Source organism: Carex rostrata, chromosome 16 (assembly GCF_964058835.1).
Source record: "Carex rostrata chromosome 16, lpCarRost1.2, whole genome shotgun sequence".
NCBI classification, from domain to species: Eukaryota; Viridiplantae; Streptophyta; class Magnoliopsida; order Poales; family Cyperaceae; genus Carex; species Carex rostrata.
In genome coordinates this window covers 6657467-6675602 of record NC_135933.1, presented here as the reverse complement: position 1 = coordinate 6675602, position 18136 = coordinate 6657467, and the positions used below count along the sequence as shown (strand labels likewise).

At 32.3% G+C, this 18136-nt stretch overlaps 1 non-coding gene across 1 annotated transcript; it reads left to right on the top strand.

The window, feature by feature from the left end:
* Nucleotides 1-3099: 3099 nt before the first annotated feature.
* On the top strand, nucleotides 3100-3173 carry TRNAN-GUU (transfer RNA asparagine (anticodon GUU)). The gene has a single exon. It is a non-coding gene; the product is annotated as a tRNA-Asn (tRNA).
* Nucleotides 3174-18136: the final 14963 nt, after the last annotated feature.

The window sequence follows — 18136 nt, the reverse complement described above, 5'->3', positions numbered from 1 at the left end:
TTTGGTCCAAATGAGTAATCCATTAATGTCAGCTCAGGTGTTAGTGTCTGAATTTTGCATCACATGTCAGCTTTCTCAAGGTTATATTATGAATATATATATTTAATAATTGAACTAGATGGAATAAAATGTTAGAAGAAAGAATGCAACAAGTGACAAAATTGACCTTATGCTGTCCGAACCATTATATTAGTATTTTCGTTATTCGCCCACTACCGTTTCGTTACCCGTTAATCATAACGGGTATGGATAGGGTAGGGTAAGACAAATTCTTAACGGGTATGGGTAGAGGGAAATAAATCTGCTGTGATTCTAAAGAGATCGCAGGACACTGTGATTCCAAATCTAACATTTCACTTTTTGAAATGTACAAATCTCAATAATACTTATTTTTTATGCACGAATCTCTAAACAGATAAATGGATGGATATGGAATAACAAGGTCCTGTGATCCCTTAAAAATCACAGCAGATTTATTTTCATGAGTAGAGTATGGATAAGATCAATTCTTAGTGGGTACAAGTATAAAAATGATTTTACCCTCCACGTATCGTACCAATTGACACCCTTAGTGTCGTTCTTGATTTTTCTAAAAAACAATAATTGTTTTATCAAAACTACGTGCATTTTTTATATAAGTCCGCTGAGATTTTTCATTTCTTTCCTGCTCATAATCTCATGCTCAAATTAAACCATTTGATGAGAACGGTCCAATGATTAAGGATCCCAAAGGTAATCATTTTAAGAAAGAATTTTGTTCGCTTGGGCATTGCATTCGTCGTACAAAATTCTAGAGATCGTGGAAAAAATAGTTTTCTTACTTTACAGTAAAGACTATTTTTGTAACAATTTCGTTCACCGTACTTGTTCCGTTAAAAAAGTTAAAAAGAATCCTATTTAAAAAAAAAAAATCTTTACTCGATCCCTACGTAAAAGCTTTAAGTCGGCATTCACCGACTTACTGCCACAATACCTCTAAAAGATCAAAACAACAAAATAAAAAGAACAAAAAAACAAAAAGAAAGAAAGGCCAGAATTTGGATTTGCCTTTCCAACTATTGAAAATTTGAAATGAAGATTTTGCAAATCACTGACGGACCGGCTCCACGGTTCTTTTGTTACTATTTGATTGGATACACATTGCTGTTGTTGCTTCTGTTGGATCCACATGTCAGCAACTTACGATGACTCTATGCCAAAAGAAACGTCAAACAAGGAATCTCGATAATAAGAAGAACAACCGGAAGGTTTGTCGGTGCAGATCACGCTGTCACAGACTCACAGTGTCACGTGGCCGTAGCTTGATGAATCCGAATCTGCTGTAATACCGGAAGGGATTACAGGGCCCTGAAATCTTAATATCAACCGTTCAAATATTTTCTGCACAGATCTCGAAAAAAAGTAAGTTTTCATGCACAAATCTCAAGAAATACCAACGGTTCGGATTGGGATTACAGGGTCGTGTAATTCCCAAAGAATTACAGCAGATTTATTTTCTAGCTTGATAGGCTGATAGCTGTCTTTTATTACTTTGTGCCAGCTTGATAATCCAGGACTCCAGGCCATATTTCTCTTTTGTCGACTATTTTCTTATTTTTGTTTGTTGAATATTTCTATCAATTTTTTTTTAAATCTTGTTTCTGGTTTATTTAATAATATAAGTGATTGTTAAGATCACCAATTGTTCATAAATCCAAATCCAAAACATGGTGATAAATTAATTATTCGAGGTCAGTGAGGTGAGGCCAAAATTTTGTAATTCGGCAAAAATTCGGATATAATTCGCGAATCATTCACAATTATCTGGACTGCTTAATCCCAAAAAGGATCCAAAAAAAAAAAGTTTGAGAATAGTTTGTAAAATTTGCGAATAATTCGGTCAACTAAATAATTCGTCGTCACCACAAAAATATTTAATTCGCAAATTAAACGCAAATTTTGTGACTAACTCCATAATATAAAATTATAAAGAGTTGGACAATTGTGTTTCGGGAAACAAAACAAAAAATGCACCTAGAGATCAAAATTTTATATTTTTTGAAAATATATATATATATATATTTTTTTTTAAATAGGCAGAGAATCATTGTTTTTCATAAAATCTTAGACCATTAAAAATAGTGATTTTTAAGAAAAATAGTATTTTTTTTAAGAAAATATGAAATGTTGTCTCAAAATATATTTTAATATTGAAATCATATTGAATGATCAGAAATTCAGTACAGATTGTTTGCATTTTAAAGTTGCAAAATATTGACAGAAATTAAAACAATATTTTAATTCTCAACGCAACGCATCCAACTCAGTTATAAATTATCATTAATCATTTAATTCGTCTTCGAGCAACGGAGCAGCCGCAGAAAATTAGAATTTTTTCCGAGGAGATAACGAGGGACCCACAGACAGGGGTGGTCCAATTAACGAATTTTCACACAATATACTTCTTCTTCTTTTTTAAATCGGGCGGAGGCTGCCAGATGAATGCATTAGAAAAATAAAAAAAGAGTTACAACATAGCAGTATTAAACTTCAAAACATAGTGGATAGGTTTCAAATGACGAATTCAAACAATTCAAACTGATCTACTTGATGAGTAGTGTGTTTAAATGCAAAATTTATAATCTTTTGAATTTATTTAATATCAAGTCAAGCAGTTAAATATGCATCTTTTTTTAAGTTAATTTTAGTACATTCATATTCCAACAGTTTTTGATCACTTGACTTGATACAAAAATAATTCGAAAATTTATAAATTTTGCATGTAGATGCATCACTAATAAAGTAAGTTGCTTTGAACAGTTCAAATTTATCGTTTAAAGTCTACCTTATAAGTTTTGAAAATCTTCATGTCATATTAGCTAAACTCGTGCCTTGAATGGGTGATTTATTGTAGAGAAATTATTTAAACAGAGTAGTTTTGGCTTTATACAGCATAAAAGTTTTATGCAGTGTTGTTTTGATTCTATATTCTATGCGTTACATGAAGTCAAAACTGCTCTGTTAAATTATTTTAGCCTTTATTGTATTGTATGGAACACCTGAATAATTAAAACATGAAGTTCAGATTATATAAAAAACAATTTCATAAGCGCAGTAACTGCTGGAATAGCTCAGTTGGTTAGAGCGTGTGGCTGTTAACCACAAGGTCGGAGGTTCAAGCCCTCCTTCTAGCGATCTTTTTTAGTAATCTTTTTTTTTTTAAATTAAACAGGCCCAAACTTTTGCTATCATCAGATTTTGAGTCCAGATGAAATCCGAAAACTCACCGCTGAGTTACAAGGTGATCCCGAAATCAATATTAAATTTGATTAAATCCGAGGTTTAATCAAAGTAGCTCTTCTATTATTTAACGAACAAATCCGTCAAACCAAACCCATAAATTCAAAGCCCAAAATTATAACTGTAAGCGCTATATTCAACATTAGTTTTAAGTAAAACTGAATGCAAAATGGAATATGGGCCCAATTTAAGCCCATAATTATATATAATATTTATGATCCAGCGAGAACTGAGCCCTTAACCCCCAGTTAGATTATAGGGATAAAATAATAACAAATATTCATTCATACAAAACTAAAGTTGAAACCTCGTTCTCATTCAGCACTTTTTGTAATAACATTATATTCCCGAATATTTGAAATATTTTTGTATGTCTTGTGACTCTTGTCTACTAAAAAAAAGGGACTTTTAGTTTAGCAAACATAATCTTTTACAGATACTTTACTTAAAAAGTAAAATAATGAAGCTTTAAACAGTCAAATTAAAAAAAAAATACTATCCTGCAGAGATGTTTTGATTTACAAATTCCTATAGGAGAGTTATAAAAAAAAATTAAAAAATCGAATATTTGACGGGCACGTGTCTTGTGCTGATTGGTCAGCTTTACGGGAACACTCCACGTACCAGGTTCTAAAAGTTGGGTCGGAAATGATGTGAATTAAATGAGTTGTTGTTATCAGGCCCAGTGTACGCGGAGGCCCTCTTTCTTATCCATATACTTTTTAGGAAAATGGGCGAGCGTAAGCATCATCTATCATGGCACATGCTGCAATGAATTGCTATCACCTAACGTGACTCAAAATTTTGAGTTTAGATCCTGACTGTCAAATCTGTATTAGCACAAATATTAAATAAGCATGTACATTCCACGTCAGTCAAATTGGTCCGGATTTTGATCGAACGGTCTGAATTTAAACTCAAAAGTTGAGTTACTCTAAAGGATTCGAACTCAGCAATTCCGATTTAATTATGGAATCGTGCTACTTCGAGAAATCGGATCGTCTCAAGTAAACTAGAGTTTTGAATTTAGATCTGGACGATTAATACAGGGACTCCATGAATTACAAGCCTGGGCGAAATTGGTTTGGATTTTGATCGAACGGTCCAATTCAAAACTCAAATTTTGAGTTACTTTAGAGAATGTGAACCTCATTTCCAATAGAAATTGGATCAAATTCGGTCCGTTGTCAAACCAAAGATGTTCCATCTGTATCAATATTCAACCAAACAATTTAAAATTAGTGAGAATCAAGTGCATCTTAATACACACGAGATAGTTCAAGAAATCAGATTGCTCCCACCTCTTCTATTATTTTATTGGTAAAAGAGGCCGAAGTTCAGCTTCATTATAGAAACCCACTCCAACAATTATTGAAAGTGTTTTTTTTTTTTAAATCTCTGTAATAAAATACCAACTTTACTCCCTATCTTTTTTACTTTACTCTCTCTCGGCGGGCAAATGACAAGTTGCAAATGAAGAACGCTGAACAAGAAAAAAATCTCTTAGGCCCTGTTCGGCTGCACAGTGAGAATGGGAATAGGAACCGGAATAGAAAAAATTTGAACTGAAATTTACTGTTTACGTGGGAAAAAAAAAATTCAGTCCGAAATCTTTTTTTTTTCCCACGTAAACAATATTTTCGAAATTACATTCCGAACAGGCCCTTATTATTCGTTTGTGCTTAGATCCGTTTCCGTCCCATACTGGATCACGGATGGTGGCGTTTTTTCCATATCCGAAGTAGGTTGTGGGTAGAGTCGAAGTAGAGAATATGAAACGAACTATTTTTTTACCCTATTGTTCTCTTATGTTGACCCGCCACACCTTGATTTATAGAGTCAGCATCACGGAATATGACGAGAAAGAGAATTTTAAGGCAAAGTCAGTAAAAAGCGAAAAAGCTGTCAGTGCATATTGTAATTTTTTTTTTGATGAAATCTTGTAATTTAATTACAAGAAAGATTCCTAAAACTTAAATTTGTTATGGCTTAGGCTTACTCTCCTGCCAGGGGTATACATGCCAACAACTCAAGCAATAAGTATTCTCGGGGAAATTTGGAATAATATCATCATTTATTCATTTTAGAAAAGAAATTCGGAAAACCTAGTGGACCATTTCCTTTCCCTCAAGTGAAGTTATAAACAAAAATTCGTTTTCGTTATGGACCTCAACAAGTTTGCATTTAATGGAATATCTTTTTGTGAAGTAAATAATTGCTTCTACAGGGAAGATAAAAATAGAAGGCACTTGGAGGTTAAAAATAGAGAAATAAATCTGCTGTTATTCTTTAGGAATAACAGGGACCTGTTATTATGATCCTAACCGTTCACATTTTTCTATGCACGAATCTTGACGAAATACATTTTCGGGTGCGAATTCTAACTAATATTGACGGCTGGGATCAGAATAGCAGGTTCATGTAATTCTTCGAGAATATCAGCATATTTATTTTCTTAAAAACAGTTGTTCTTCACCTGATTATAAAAGAATCTGCATCGAATTAATTTTTTTATTTCTAAAAATTGTTTTTAACTGCTTCTATTGACTCTTAATTTTTATTTTTATTTTCTTTCGTAATAATAAATACAAATGTGTTTATCAACAAAATAATTTAAAATAATTACGGAAATGCATAGGTTTAATAATTTATTTCAACAAAGTTAAAAGAGGAAATTTTAGCTCGCGTGCCTACGAGTCTACGACGAGCTATTGTGAAAAAATAATTGTGTGCCACGTGTGTGAAATACGACAGTCTTTTTTTTTTTTGAGTTGAGAAATACGACAGTCAAATAAGGGGGAATTTCACGTATACCCCTCAAAAACTTCAAAATTACATATTTCCCCCTCTAAATTTGGAAATTACGTATTTCCCCCTCTAAAGTTCAAAAATTCACATATTTACCCATTTCATTGTCTTTTATATTAAAACTCATTCTAAATATATAAAATACTTATTTTACCCTTCATTAAAAGTATAAAATGTCCCATCGAACTCAAATTTGAATCTGAAATGTTTCTCTACCATCCCATCCGCACGCATCGCAATAAGATTATTGCTTGTTCGCTTCAACATTCGTGCTAATCTAGCCCGCACGAATCTCAAAGCAATTTTGATCTGCATGCATCGCATTAAGATATGTGTACATTGCTTCAATTTCTGTGTTTGTTCACTTCAAGATTCGTGCTAATCTAGTGCGCACGGATCTCAAAGCAATTCGAACGGTAGATGAACCTTTAGATTCAAATTGGAGTCAAATGGGTGTTTTATGGTTTTTAATAAAAGGGTAACATGGGTATTTTATAAATTTAGAATGTGTTTTAATAGAAAAGATAATAAAAATGGGTAAATATGAGAGTTTTTGAAGTTTAGAGGGGGGATTATGTAATTTCAAATTTTAGAGGGGGAAATACGTAATTTTGAAGTTTTTGAGGGGTATACATGAAATTCCCCCGTCAAATAATGGCCCGGTTCAGGAATTGGGATCATGTTCCTCGGTTGTTGTGACGTAGACATGGTGCTTCAGTGAAGCTTCACCCCCTTTGCTGATGTGACGTAGACACGGTGTTTCACGTTTTAATACCTTTGTTTAATTTATATAAAACATGCAATGTGTTGTCTCATTTGTTATGGAATTTCAAACTAATGCGAGCTAATATAGTTGACTGGATCTAATCAGCAGTGAAATCAGACTTTTGAACTATAGATCAAATATATAGAGAGGTCAATTATATTAAAAAATTTTGTAAAAAATAGAAATTAGTTTTACTATATTAAAACATTTTACCCTAAATTATATAAAAAATCATAAACAATACAAAAAATATAAAAAAATAGAGGTCAATTAATATCTATTCTCCCTTCTTCAATCCGCCACTGGATCTAACTAATTTCTTTTGTATAAATTTATAAATGAAGAGGCAATAGAAGTGATTGGAACAAAATTTCATAGTTATTGTTATGTAGACAATATAAGAAGAATTATTTTAAATAATGCGGCATGATTAAAAAAATATTTATATAAAAATTTAGATAGTTATAATTTAAAAATAAAGTTAAAAAACAGTACACATGGTTGTGAATGGGATATGTATTACTTTTTTATATAAAATTTGACCTTGCTATGGACATTTATTGAGAACATGTAAAAATTCATTAATGTAGAATGGTTCAAAAATGTTTTGTGTTTTCTTGATTCTCATAAAAAAAAGTCAAAATTTGTAATTTTCAGTGTCCATGTACAGGTAATGAGATAGATCACATTCCAATATTTTTCAATATTTTTATTTAGCTATTTAAGAATTAGATTTTATTTCCGTCAAACTTTTAGATATCAAATTTAATGACAGTAAGAAATAGAACATTTAAATCTCTATCAATGTAGAAAACTTTTTAAACGATTGTTTCGTTTATATCATGCAAATATATAATAAATCTAAAATCATGACTTGTTCGTGTCAATTATTTTTTTAACAAATATGATCTCTGACATCCTAGGTTTGCAAAATGTTAATGGTAATGTATCTGACAAATTTTATTGAAATTTCATTTTCTTATATTCTATTTTAAGAATTCTTTTGGTACCAATTTAGAACGAGCATTCTTTCACCGTGCTTAATTTGTATGGTCACACTTGTTAAAATACTTAAGAAGCAAAAGGCCTAAGCAAATAATTAATAGAACTTTTGATGATGATTGCATCTATTCATGATAGAAGATAGTAGTACTTCATGTGTATAAAAAGAAACTATATATTTTTGTAATAAATATGGGCAACATGTTTAATAGTTTAGGCATAGTTCTTCTATTGCATTTTAGCTCTTGGCATCGTGTTTGGTTGTGGCCTAAAGGGTGGAATAAGGAGTTTAGGCCTCGTTATTCCACCAAACGTGTCTTAATTGAGCCGGACTAAGATGGCATAAGCCAATCTTTAGGCCGACATAAATTAAACCACCTCACATGGTGGTTTAATTTTTATTCCACTTCGTAGCCTAACTTGAATGATTATAATAATATTTTATTTGTATATAATTAGTATATTATTATTAATAATTATTATTAGTTTATAATTATATAATTAATATCTTATATTGTTAATATATTAAATAATTATTATAAAAATATTATATAATTAATATTATTTTATTAATAATTATTATTAATAAATAATTATATAATTATTATGTTATATTGTTAATATATTAAATAATTATTATATAATTAATATCCTTTTATTAATAATTATTAATAAATAATTATATAATTATTATCTTATATTATTTATATATTAAATAATTATTATATAATATTGTAATATATTACAGTTATTATTAACATATTAATATTGTGTAATTAGTATCTTATTAACGATATATAACTATATAATTAATATGTTATATGGTTAATATATTAAATAATTATTATAATAATATTATAATATTTTATAGTTACTATTAATATATTAATATTATATAATTAGTATCTCATTATTAACAATTATTATTAATATATAATTATATAATTAATATCCTAAATTGTTAATATATTAAATAATTATTAAAATAATATTAGAATATATTAATATTATATAATTAATATTTTCTTATTCATAATTATTATTAATATGTAATTATATAATTAATATGTTATATTGTTATATTGTTAATATATTAAATAATTATTATAATAATATTACAATATATTATAGTTGCTATTAATATATTAATATTATATAATTAGTATCTTATTATTAATTATTATTATTAATTTATAATTTTATAATTAATAATTAATATTGTTAATATAGTAAATCATTATTATCTCTCCTCCTTATTAAGGAGATTAATGTCTAGATCCTGCAAGGGTCCTGATATACTATTTTTTTTTCGGAATGATGCTCAGCCATTGAATTTCCAGATCGCACATAAATGAATTTTCCAAATTATGAGCTTCAACACTTAAGTATGCATTGGTCGCGCCGCATATGATCCCAGTGCCCGTAGACCGCGCGCCGCACCCGTGGATCGCACCTCTGAACCACGCACGGCACCTGCGGACCGAGCCTATGCACCGTGCACCTTTTTTCTTTTTTTCTGCTGAAGGCGGGATTCGAACCCAGTTGGGTTCTATTGGTGCCAAAATTCTTACCACTACACTAGAGTTCAAATGTGTTATCTTGTAGATAAATATAGTATTTAACTATTTTTCTCTACAAATTTGATTTAAATTATCTCTCCTCCTTGTTAAGGAGCTTAATGTTTTCTACTATATAATTTGCTCCTGTTGCTATGCACGAGCACGATTACTAGTAATATATTATAGTTGTTATTGATATGTTAATATTATATAATTAGTATATTATTATTAATAATTATTATTAATATATAATTAATAATTATTATTAATATATAATTAATAATTATTATTAATATATAATTAATAATTTATATTGTTAATATATTAAATAATTATTTTAATAATATTATATAATTAGTATGTTTTTATTAATAATTATTATTAATTTATAATTATATAATTAGTATTTTGTTATTAATAATAATTATTAATATATTAAATAAATTTTATAATAATATATAATATATTACAGTTATTATTAACATGTTAATATTATATAATTATTATCTTATTATAAATAATTAACCAATTTAGGCTTTCAAAAGTTTAGTCCTCCACCAACTCTAACCAAACAAGGAATAGTTTAAGCTATGATTTAACTTTAGGCCTCAACCAAACATGAATAATTTAGGCCACAACCAAAGGGGAGCTTAATATTTTTCCTCTAAAAAAAAACGTTTTTCTTTTCTGTTCCATATTAAATTGTAAATGCTAAATACCATCTAAAAATATTACAACCTCTACTGATAAATTAACCGAATCCACGACACTTAATTCAAGTTCACAGTTTTCTTCCCAGGCAACTGAAGAAAGAATAAAAAAAAAAAAAATTAAGTCCAGCATCCTAATTCCTAACCACCAAATCACCCATGTGTCGTGGTTTCTCACTATACACCGAGTGCATGCAGATTATCCATAGCGAAACTGGGGGTAATACCCGAATCCGCACGGAGTTTCGCGGAAAGGCGACGCGGCCTCATCAATTTTAGTTTTCCCGCGGCGTCACTGCACATCAAATTTTCCGTCAAAAATTTGGGATTTTCTCCAGCCGCCAAGCCCCGCCAATACAACTTCGCACATTTTACCAAAGCCCCCTCCAACTTTTCCATAATAATACTATATCCACTACGGGTTAAAGAAGACTTCCGCAGGGTAAAAGGAAAGAGATAACCAGAAGGCGTATCGGGTTGGTTATTGGATTGACTATTGGTTTCTGGAGAATGGAGATGTCGTGTGCAATTATGCATGCATGCGTGTATCTAATAAATAAATTGAATTGAATTGAATTCGGTAAAAAGGTACGAATTTTAATTTGTTGCCATTAGTAACGACCTTTGGCCAGTCCACAGTCCATTTGGTAAAATGTTATGTCTGACTAGTCAAACTTCTCCGTCGCTACCCCGTCAACAGAGCAGGATGAATAACATGCACTCTGTTGAATTTAATTTTTTCTTATATTTTTTTTTCTCTGGGGTTTTAAATCAAGGACACCTAATTAATGAAGAAAGAGGACGGTTCAAATGCCTTCATTTTTTGTGTCTTCATCATACCTCTAATTTTAAAAACTTTAATAATTCAAAATTTAAATCTTAAAATTCAAAATAAAACCGTTAGATATGAACTACATCATTTTATCTATGCACGTGTAAAAAATTATGACATTTCAACTTTATTTTGGTTGTAATCTTGAGCTTGTAAAAATGTATACTAATGTGGATAATTTCTAAATGTTAATTTTTTAACTATTGATTTACCTAAAAGCAAAATCAAAATGTGATTATTTTTTATGGGCACATAAAGAAAATAACATTGATCACATCTAACGGTTTTATTTTAACGTTTAAGTTTTAAACTTTGAGTTATTTAAGTTTTTAAAAATGGAGATGTAACACTGTGAACTTTTTAAATTCAGATTTAATTAAAATAATAAGTGGTTAAATCGAATAATATATATATATATATATATATACACACACACACATACATATATATATATATATAGAGTACGGCTAACGCGCTTCCTCTAGCATATGGGCCGAAATGCTTCCGGTAGAAATTTGAAATTTTAAAATCCAAAAGGTCGATCTGAACCGTTCATCTTCTTCTCCATATTAATATCTACTTGGAGACCAAATTTTATATTTTTCTGAAATTTTTTACTATTTATTAAGTCACTTTGAAAATTGCTGATCCAACGGTGGCTTACCAAACAGTAAAAATCAGAAGCTACCGTTGGATCAGCGATTTTCAAAATGGCTTAATAAATAGTAAAAAAATTCAGAAAAATGTAAAATTTGGTCTCCAAGCAGATATTCATATGGAGAAGAAGATGAACGGTTCAGATCGACTTTTTGGATTTTGAAATTTCAAATTTCTACCGGAAGCATTTCGGCCCATATGCTAGAGGAAGCGCGTTAGCCGTACTCTATATATATATATATAGAGAGTGGCTAAGCTCAAATCGTTTGTTCCTGGGCTCAGGAACAAACGATTGGGTTCTCCAATTTCCGAAGTTCAAACGGCCGATCCAAACCGTTAGATGTTTAATCTATATTAAAATGTGCTTGGAGACAAAATTTCATATTTTTTGGAATTTTTTTACTATTTATTAAGAGGGTTTGAAAGTCGCTGTTTTTTTATGGTGCAGAATTTTAATAAAAACAGCAACTTTCAAACCCTCTTAATAAATAGTAAAAAAATTCCAAAAAATATGAAATTTTGTCTCCAAGCACATTTTAATATAGATTAAACATCTAACGGTTTGGATCGGCCGTTTGAACTTCAGAAATTGGAGAACCCAATCGTTTGTTCCTGAGCCCAGGAACAAACGATTTGAGCTTAGCCATTCTCTCTCTCTCTCTCTATATATATATATATATATATATATATACGTATATACACGAAATTAGTGACGTGGATGGTGAACAATAATTATACGATAAATTGTGTTAAGAAAGAGGAGCAATAGGTGTTATATAAATCATTTAATCCATATCAAATAAGTGGAGGGTTTATTTTGCAAAAATACCACTTACAAGTGGGGCCCCTTGTCATTCTTTTCTTCCCCTCCTTCTTTTCCTTTCCTGCGCCCCCACTCCTTCTCTTTTCTTTCTCCTTTCTTTCCGCCAAGAGAGAGACAACGAGAGAGTGAGAGAGAGAGAGACAACCCCGGTAACCGAATTGCCCGAAAACGGAGATTTAGGAAGAGGAGCTCAAATCTCGCACATCCATCCGTTCCATTGGTGATTCCCCTTTCTATTTCTCTCACATTTCTTGATTCCTTGTTTTTAGGGTTTCGGTGAAAACCTGTAGAATCGTACCAAATTGATTATTCCGTGCCTTTGTTGTTTCTAAAGTGTAAATTGATTGATTCCGTGTTCCAAAGTGCAACCAAATTTCCAATTTACGGATTTTCCCAAAAAAATTGATTAGGGTTTAAATTGTAAAAGTGCCGGAATTTAATAAATTGACCTATGGATAGATCCTAACGAGCACGGCTAGCGGGATTGACGAGCTTACCGAGTCGCGAGATCGCGGACCCTCTACGTGCCCTACATAACCAGGTGCGGGGGTTCACGGGATCTGTTTTGGGGTTTATTCGTAGAACTAAATAACGGTGCATATTATTATATTTATGTTGATTGCTTGATTTAAATAAACTGTGCATAGCATGTTGAATCTCTGATTGAAAGCATTTGTTGCCGCATTGCATTAATTGTGATATTAGTGAAATTGAATTGTATAACTGTTATGATTCTCATGTTGGTACGGTTTATCGATTGTGATCTGTCGTTTTGAATAAGTGAGTGGAACCACAGTATGACTTGGATTGATTGTGTGAAGTGAACAGTGATCATAGTGGAAAGTCTAGCTAGCTACTAGACTTTCATCCAGGACCCTTATGCGCATCTGGAGAATGGCCCTAGTGAACCCAGTACCGGTTGGGTAAGGGAAGTGCAGTGTAATTTTAGGTAGAACTGTGGTTCAGTGACTCAGTGAAAGTGTCAGTGATTTCTTTTTGAGAAAAGTGATATTCTGTTGCATATTCGCGGAATATGCCCGTGTATATTTTAAGTGATGAATTGATGAGATTGTATGACTTGAAACCAGAAAATAGAACTGTTAAGCCGGAGGTGACCGATAGTTGATATCTGTACCTCATAACCAGACTTATATATATTATATCTGTAAAACCAAATCTTTCTGGGAATTCGTTGATTGATGTTGATTTTTGTGAATTGAAACCCGTTTGAATCTATTCCCGGTACATGTGCATTTATTATTATTGGTGAATAAGTAAATAGATGCCCTATTGCTGGTGTATTTAGTTCTGGTGATGGATTTCTCACAAATCCAGTAGCCCTTTAAATTCCACACTGAGAAAACGGATGACAGGTTTTCTCACCCCCTCCCTTCGGGGAATTTTTTCCTTTGAACTGATATGTGCAGGTAAACGCGAGTGAAGTGGGACTCGGGCTCGACACGTGAGTATAGGCCGAGCTAATAGGTTATGCCATTTTGAATGTGTAGTTGAACCCGTAGTCGGTTATTTTGATGTATAGGTTATTATCGAACCGTATTATGTTATAAAACCCTAACAGTATGTTTTAAATGGTTGTTATGATTTAAATGTTGAAATTGCATGTTAAATGTCATTAAAATTTCTAGTGAATGGGAAATAATTGTTTAGTTATACGGGGATTTGATCGGGTTTGAAAACGGGGTGAAATTCCACGAAAATGGGCAAAGGGATGAAAAACAGTACCCTTATTGCGGGCCGCAATAACCCTATTGCGGGCCGCAATAACCCTATTGCGGGCCGCAATGAGAGTAGACAGAGAAAAATTTGCAGCCTAAAAAGCCAACCAGGTCATTGCGGGCCGCAATAAATTCATTGCGGGCCGCAATGAATGGAGGCAGAAGCGCTTTGCAGAGGCTGGGAATTTTGGAATTTGTTGCGGGCCGCAATGAATGGAGACAGAGGCAAATTTCAAAGGCTGGAAATTTTGGAAAGTGTTGCGGGCCGCAACAGCCCTATTGCGGGCCGCAATGGGTTCTGAAAAATGCTGTTTTAGGGTATAACTTAGTCAAATTAATTCGGTTTTGAACCAAACTTGTTTTAAATCAAATCATAAGATAATTTGACTAATCTGGGCCGTCGGTTGAAGGATTTTCATACCATTTGACTTCTCCAAAATAAAATTTTCCGGGCTCTATTGAGCGGTGCTTCGTAACCTCAGACAACGCTCGCAGGGAGCTGCCGCCCCCCTGCCACCCCCCGCATACTCCTAGAAGCGGGCCCACACACATAAACATAACAATTTATTTATATATATATAAATCTACATGAACAAAACCGCATTTTAAAACAAAACTGCGCGACCCCCTGTTCCGGGGTGTGACAGGAGACAGTTGAACCCTCCTCATGAAGAAAATTAGTTATTGACGCAGCTCGGTTCTAAATCTGAGCTCCGTTAGTGACGGATTTAAATTTGTTTAGTAAAATATTAAACAATTTTGTAAGACGAGATATGTTGCCCTGATACCACTTGACACAAATTCAGTCTCAAGTCTTAACTCTACTAGTGATGGGTTTTTAATTGATTTGATGAAATTAGAAATGATTTATCATATTAGGTGGCAAAGTAGAAAAGGAAAAAAAAATATAAGAAATTTATTACATGTAATTAAAATCTAAAGAAAAAGATGAAATGACATTTATTCTTATAATATATATTATAATATATATTACATACAACGTAATATTAATTGCAACATAAAAAATATGCAAATAACATAAATATTATACGAATATGCAAATTTAGGAATATGAAAACTTAAATGACCTAGGGAATGGAAAAACTATTAATATTATTCTGAAAATGCAAATAATATTAGTATTGTCTTGAAAATGCAAAGGTCATCTTAGAAATGCACCGCATTATGATATATTGAAAACTATCTCGAAGCGAGTCTCATCTTTATTAGCAACTACATGCTTTTCAAAGCGAGTTCGAACTTGAATCCGAGTTTGACTCGAGTTGATTCACATTAGTTACACTGTTAGTGATTGTAATAGTAAGTCACAGATATGTCACGTGTGACATGGTTCTCTTTAATGAAAATTTTATATCACGTAAATTGACTTGTTAACATCAAGTAACTAAATTTTTCAACACTATTTTAATTTATTTTATATTATTATTTTAACTTTTAGCATATTTTTTTATATTTTATTCTACGAGCTATAACTTAAAATTTTAAAAAAAAAATATTTGAGCATGATCAGTCATGTCATATTTGATCACGTGACGTAGTGATATAATTGTACTCCATTACGTCAACAAAAATTGATCACGCATCGTAATGTGACCAATATACAATGTATTATTCACATCACGTTATTTTTTTTAAGGCCTGTATTATAATTCTATAAATCTAATTGTGAAGGATATATTTCTATTAGATAGGAGAAATGTGGACCTTTCAATGGGAAATAAATCTGCTACGATCCTAAGTGGATTATAGGGACCTACGATTCTAAATTCAACCTTTCATTTATTTTGAAATTCGTGCATAAAAATAATTTCTATAGAAATTCGTACAACTAAAAGAAATGAAAGGTTGGATTTACCCTACAATCTCTTAGGATCGTAGGATATTTATTTCCCCTTCCATTGCTTTTCTCTACTAGCATGTGCAACAGTATATATATTATTATCATGGACCACATAATAAGCACCATTATTGTGTAATCTGCACACACAGCACGGTAGAATCCAAACAAGATTTGCAGCATTAATCTATTGTAATTGTATATTGGTGTGTCATGAGACTGGAACGTGAACAGTAATAATTATTTGACCCAAAAAAAAAAAAATGTTGGTTTGATAATTTTATAGGTGGTGTCCCCTCAGTTACAAGAATTAATCCAATCTACCGATTATTTTTCGAACATGCTTTAGATTTACGAGGAAAGAGGCTTTAAAATTCGTGTCAAATTAAAATAAGCGGTTCAGATTTAATTCGACCAGATCAGATTTGAATTCAATTTCATACCAGACTAACCAGTTTCCATCGAGACTTTGAATATTAAACAGACCCTTTGATAACTTATGGTTACATACTTACATTGATTTAAATAAAGAATTGCCCTACATTAGTGTGAATCCGTATCCTCTCTATTACTACAGAGGAACTGTTCGTAGAGTTACTAGATCTGAACCGTTCCTTTCGAGTTGGCACGAATCTCAAAGCCCAAAAATACTGCCCCTATTGCGACCCGAATCTCAAAGCGGTTGAGATTTAATCTCAAACCGTAAAGTGAGGCTGATCCTCTGTAGTAATAGAGAGGATACGGATTCCATTAGTGTTATTAAAACTGTAATCAACTCTTCAGTATTTTTTAGCATTCTATAGGTGGAAATTAAATGCTCAATAAATAAATAAAATACTATTTGTTTGAGGTGACGGCGGAGTAGGATTCCTGACCATGACAGATTAATCTCACTCACACAAGAGGAGAAAAAAAAAAACAAACGAATTACCAGATGTGACGTGGCGAAATTATGAGTCGCGCTTGCCAACGCGTTCTAACTGTGGCACAGGCGCACAGCGCGAAGGATCGTTTCGACACGTGAATTTGGTCCCTTAATTTTTAAATGAAAACAGCAAATCAAGAAAAATCAAAGGAATTCAACGAAGGATAGAGACTAGAGAGGGGATGTCTATTTTACTTGGCAATTATTATTCTGTCCACGGACAAAGCTAAGATCTCAGCTAGAATATTCCAGATAAATCCGGTCTACGACTCTACGGTAGTTATGTGGGGATAAAAGTGATGTTCTTTTTAATTTTATATTAAATCTCTCCATATTTGGTGAGAAAAGTAATTTAATGGTTTATTTTGGGCTTAGTTTCAATTGTATCATTTTTATTTCTCTATCAATTTAGTTATTTCTCCTAATACGGACCAAGTCCCGGGGGACGAGACCGTGATGTTTCGGTGGCTCGATTCGTCCCAACCTCGGAAGGTTGGTTCGAGTCTTGCCGCGGTGACTTAGGGTAATTGTTGAAGTACTCGTACTCTAACATCTTGGTACCTTCTATTGTCTAACCCACCCCTAATCCCTAGGGGTTTGGGACTTATATAGGTTATTCTCTGACAATCATTCCGTGCTGTCAGGATTGTCAGAGTCCGCATATTGTTTTTCGTAGCGTCCCTGCGAACGCTCACGAGGTGACCCGCCCGAGAGGGCCTTCCGACTGGGCTCGGTTTTGGGCCCGTCTCGTTTGTCCGAGATCGCCCTGGATGGGCCTTGATTATGCCAGGTTGGCTCGATTGGGGATGAGGGTCGTATTCTTAGTCCCGGCCTGACCCTTTACGGAGTACGAGACCGGATTATTCATGATCAACATCCATTCCTCTAAGACCTTGTTCACATGGGCCTATCATCTCCCTTCGTTCTTTGATTGTTTTTTCAAAGAGACGGTATAGCAAAATTAACACAAAATTGAAACAAAAAATAACCAAAGGATGGAAAATAATTGAGAACAAAAACAAGAAAAGGGAGGGAAGAAGACCATGGCAGAAAAAGAATGACATTTTTGTCCTTTTTATTAATTAATGATAGACCACTGATATATCACAATAAAATCACAGTTAATATTCTAATTTTAATTCGGTGGGAATACAAAAAATCACTTTAAACGATTTAGACGT